This window comes from Sinocyclocheilus anshuiensis, unplaced genomic scaffold (genome assembly GCF_001515605.1).
Source record: "Sinocyclocheilus anshuiensis isolate Anshui unplaced genomic scaffold, SAMN03320099.WGS_v1.1 scaffold1207, whole genome shotgun sequence".
Lineage (NCBI taxonomy): Eukaryota > Metazoa > Chordata > Actinopteri > Cypriniformes > Cyprinidae > Sinocyclocheilus > Sinocyclocheilus anshuiensis.
Genome location: NW_015539914.1, coordinates 368,753 through 374,611, shown reverse-complemented (window position 1 = coordinate 374,611; position 5,859 = coordinate 368,753).

Genomic DNA, 5,859 nt, shown 5'->3' with positions numbered 1-5,859 from the left:
TGAGCCCTGATTTCAGTGATATGATGCCGAGTCTCTGATGACTGCAAGAGAACACATGCTTCTCCAGCAGTGCAGACACCCCCTCAGGGAGATAACAGATCACTGATGCTCATGTCAAAGGAGCTGTAATTAATTCTTTTGGAGTCAAAATGTCTCATCAACAGCAGCATCTCCAGGTCCTAATTGAGGAGAGAAGAGTAATACAGGTCTGGAGTCATTTCCTCATCTCTTAACCACAGGGGAGCTGTGTAATTCCCCAAAGGAATCATAGGAACGTGATTGAAAAGTGTGCAAATCAAAGGGTGGGAGGACGCCTGGTGCAGATAAACATGACTGCAATCAGAAATCATGAAACTTGAGCTGAACAGTTCGACACCAGCTTAAGAGTTCAACTCTGACATCACTATATGGAAAGCTCTTGACAAGATTTAGAAGTTTCAGAATGACTTCAAAGGGCCTTTTCAAAGAGAATAATCAAGTCACTGCCTGATGTTTGTGCTCAAAAAATGGTTTATCACTTTCAAAAGAACTATAATCATTTGAAACAAACTGCAAAGTGAACTGTGCAATATTGTGGTCTTAACCGCCTATGGCCATCACAAAAATACTATAATGACCTTTCATTACTATAATATACTATAATTCTTTCACATGTGACACCAGCTGTTCCTTTAGAGCTATTTAGTTAGAATCCATTTGATAATGTAAAAACAAAAATCAAACCACAATTCAGTGCTAAATACATAAGAGAGATGAAACCAAACAAATGATTAATTTGAAATTTCTGAAAGCTCTTGAATGCAGTCGGAGTCTCAGGGTGCATGCAGCTAATAATAATAATAAGCTTTGCTGGAGGCATGAATTGACACATTGAGAGCCTAAAGGCACAAAGACATTGTTAATGAAAAAGTATCGACCTATTCCAGACATGTCACATAACTAAATTCTTCTGGCTGCTCATAACAATAAGAAAGAGACAGCACTGATTAAGCACACTGTTGAGTTCATGTGCAATGAGTTCAACAACACCTGGAGCGATCATTTGCGTCACTTCAGTTGCACAATTAGACAGACTCTTAATTGCTACTTTTAACTCTAACAGCAGTAGTACACAACGAGTGGAGTCCCACAGAGCCACAAGGATTGTTAACATTAATATAACATCTTTCCACTCTCAAACGCTTTAGGGGTAATGCTAATGCATACTCTTATAAATAAAGTTTTTTTCACAGTGATGCCATAGAAGAACTATTTTTTAGTTCTCCAAAGAACCTTTCAGTGAGCAGTTCTTAAAAGAAACAGCTTTTCTTCTTAGTCTGAAGAAAATGTTAAAAATCGAAAGATTATATTGAATTTTTTGTGGAATAGAAACGTTCCATGGATGTATCATGAAACCATTAATGCCAATGAAGAAACTTAATTTTTTAGGAGAATGTACAAGTCAAAACACATTATGATGAGCATTACCACTATTTTTTATTTTTGACTTTTAGACTTACTTTTACACTGTAATAATACTTAATGTAAAGTGAGTCTAAAATGTCATATTTCTAGCTTCATTAATGCAAAACAACATTTAAAAGACAATTTAAAAAGGAAGCATTTTCACTTTCCTGCTCATTGAATAAATATTTAAAAAATATATACAATACAATAATAATAATATGTTTTTGGGTTTCATGACTATTCATCAGTTCTTATAGTTAATTTTTCTTCACTGTAGATTGACACTTTGGGATATATACCAAATGTAAATTTTTCATATATAACCCATATTTGCTTTTTCCCTGCACTACGTAAAATGACATTAAGCTTATATAATTATTTAAATAAAACTGTATATCTATATTTTGTTGTTAGCAGCGTCTATTTGTTTTCTTCAATGAAAATTGCAAATTCAGCCTAAAGGAGAAAACATCTGTCTTTAGTCTTGCTTCAAGTGCATGTGCATGAACACGACCGTCTTTAGCACACAAAAGATTCCAGCCACCCACGTCTGCAAGCCAAGTACACCAGCTTCCCATTTCTCCATTTTGACACCTCGACACATCATTTTGTTCCTTCTCCAGTTTAGAAACTGATTTGACACTCGAATGGATAAAAGATAGTGGCTTTCCTGTCACAATGAAAGCTTTGTTTGTGCTTCTGTTATGTAATCATACTTTGCCAGACAAAACAGGAACTGAAGTCCTATCTGGTAGTCACTAAACTGATTGAAAAGTTTTGATTTAAACGCGAGTTATCTGTTAAGCCACCTGTTTTGTTATTAGGAATTCATTCTTGAAGACTTTTTGGACTCGAATGAGAAGTGAATCATACTAGTGTTGTTAGTAAGTAGCGTAAGTGTTGGCAGCAAATGTAATTCATTCTTTCTAAAATAGCAAAGGTTTTCCCAGTAACACTATACTGTTTCAAACAAGTAGTTTAGAGTGCTAAATGGCTTTATAGCTGCATTTGTGTCACAAAAACATTACCTGCACAGTTATAACTGAGCATAACAAAAATATTAACATATTATTACAATTACACAATGCGAAATGGAATATTTGATACTGACTTGTGTTACCTTGCTGGTGCTTTTGTCGAGCGTCATCGTGCTCGTTTTAATAATTAAATTAATAATGGATAGTTATGTGTGGCCTAAGCTTTATTTCATATTTTAATAATAATAATAATAATAATTTAGACTTATATTTCCGATTTGTATTTAGATATAAATTTTTTTTTTTTTTTTAAGTACAAAATAGCACTTAAACACGGCACTATTTTTCTAAAATGCTCATTAAGGTAAATTTGAATGATTGCCACCCCCCCCACTAAATAAGAAAAAAACAACAACAACAACAACAATCAAGCTAGTGCACAAAGTACACTAAAGTGAGCAGAGGTACAGAAGAGAAAAGTATATCAAGCACACTGACCATGCAAAGAACTAGTCTGGAATGAACTGAATCAAACAACGACTCACCGATTTGTTTAAGCCATCACTCAAAAGAGTTTCTAGAAGTCCTTATAGATTGTAGCTTGGCAGGCTGCATTTTCAAAGGTCATCTACAGTGACATCAAGCGTTTTTGCACACCTGGAGGCAACATCTATGTGACCTTCAACTAGGACATTGAGAGATTTGGTGAGGGAGGAAAAGGAGCTCAGTTTTGTCAAGATTAGGCTTGAGGTGACGAGTAGGCAGCCAGGTTGATATGTCAGAGAGGCATGCTGAGATCCTCTGAGATTTCATTTGTGGAGACAGAATGGAGGATAGAGACTGAGTATCATTTGCATAGCAATGACAGCAGTGACACAAAAGAAAACATTTCACTCTCTCAGACAGAGAGGATTCAGTTCCACTTAAAGGCAGAATATGTACGATTTTTTTAATAAAATATCCAAAAACCACTAGAACAGTGTTATATATTTTGCTGACTTGTGTACTTACATTATCCCAAATGTTTCGAAGAATGTTTAAATCCAGAGAAATAAGCAATTTTAACAAGTGACCGTGTCCATAGTGTCATTGTGTGGCCTGCCAATGACGTTATAACCCCTCGATTTCCAGTTTTGTTTTGTAGAAAACACGGAAACACCATCAAGACGCTTTAATATGTTGTGCGTTTTAATAGACCGGTGACGACCGCACAGAGTAGCATTATAACAGAACTTTCAAATGTATCTAGTACGATAAAACAGAGCTGCTTTTTTCCCCACATACGCATGACCGGAAGGAGCGGAAGCGTCGACTGTGGCATGATAAAAGTTCTGCTGCTTTCAAGCCATGTGTCACGCTCATTCAGCAGCCTCGTTTCGCTTCGACGGCTTTCAGCCTCACCCTGCTTCATTCTACTACGTTAATAAATCATTAGTTCATCCATGAACATGATTTCTGCCCGAGTCCCGTCGGATTGCATCGGCTGTGGGGATGAAGACCACAACTCCCATGATTCCACACTCAGTCACAGCGTCATCAAACTACGCCTTTGTCTATTTGTTTATTTTGAATGTGCGCCCTCCAGCGGTGAAAATGACATATTGTGCCTTTAAGTCTGGTGTCTTTACACAGTTGTTGGATCGAAAGAAATATTGTGATAGTCCTGGAAGTCAGTAGAAGGGGATGAAAATTACATTGATTGATTTTCTGCTTTTCCTACAAAATTGTGTTTATGAATTTATGCAGCAGCTTTCACAGCTAAGCAAAAAAATTATTGTAAATTATTTTTGTAAAGAGAACTCAAATTAAAAACATTCTTTTATAGAGACATAAAAAATAAAACCTGAAAGCATCGGCATGGCAAGCAAAGGTTGAACTACTGACCCGACTATCCCAGAAGAAAACAAAAAATCCTTTTTGTTGATCCCTGCCTGTTCTTAGGGCAAAACGTTTTGCTTTTTATATAGATAACACATTACTTTCTGCCCTAAAAACACTCTCAAGTAAACCCCATTTGTGCTGAAAGTGATTTTCAGTGTGAACGATGCTGTTCAGTCAATACCACAACAATTGGATTGCTGTGTCTAACAAGAGTCTTCCAGGATGTTCTGCTTCACATAAATCTCCCATGACACCAAGTGGATCCTGCCAATGCCTGGCACAGTCACTCTGCCTTTTAACTCAAATTCTGGACTATTATTACTCCAGATGAATGGATACTAAGTATAAGTGTTTGCTTGAACTTGTCAAGCAATTATACTTGTTTATTCAGTACTGCAGACAGAAATGTCCCTTTAATTGGTTTAAGTAGGCCGCTGTAGCAAGCAGCATGATGGCAAGCGAGGGCAAGCTGTGAGATGGAGATGGGCCAGAAACTTGTCTGAATGGCGATGGATCTGATAAACCGCTTGTGGGTTCCAGGAAAATACTGCTTTTGTTTTTTGTTATTCTATGGCTTACTGAAATGCGAGAGTTTTAGAAATTGTTTACATTTAAATACTAATAAAAATCACAAGGTGCTTACAAGAGAGTAGATAATAACCTTATATAAGCGAAACAAACTCTATCTTCACATCTCACATGATAAATAAGCAGTTTCCACATTAGTCCCAGCCTCCGACAGATCAGTGTACACTTAAACTGCTCCTTTAAATGATCAGGGTGACGGGCCGAACACTTCACTTAATTGATAACAGTATTTTCCATTGAGTAAACTCTTATAATTTAGACAAACTGGAATCCAAAGGTCCACTGTCAAGCATTGATTCCCGAGTCATTATTCTCAAGTGATTGCCTCACACTGAAGTCACTCTTAAATTAGCAACAGAGCACTGCATTGTGGGAACTGAAATGACTGCTCATATAAGATGCTTGTTGTTCAGTGCTTGTGTGCCCAGAGGGGGATTTAATTATATCATAATCATCTCCTATACATTCTGAAGTCAATCTGTCCTCATTTCGTGTCATCTTTTTCGTAGTATTGACGCAGAATGTCTCCTTATCAGTGTGATGAGGTAGCTTGCCCTGAACTGTTTTTCGCTACATCAATCGCATAAAATGTGCAAAACTGAATGAGTTGTTACATACAACAACATGCAAATATTGTAATACAAGCATTTATTTTTATTTTTTTCAAAATCTTTGATTAAAAATCCCCTCATTGTCCAAGACAATATCCCAATATCCACTATTTATGAAAAAAATATTGCTGGTTCTTCTGCTGTATTGAAAAAGCGGCTTGTTTTCAAAAAAAAAAATGACTGTGTGGTAATGAAAATAATTAATTCCAGAATTCCAGAAGTTTCAAGAACTTAATTTTTATTTCCAGCAGTTTTTTTTCTCACATATTGTAATTTCTCAATTAATTCAACCTGATATATTATTATAAATATTTTAGAGCTTGACATAAATGTATATCACAGAAATTTAAATGACT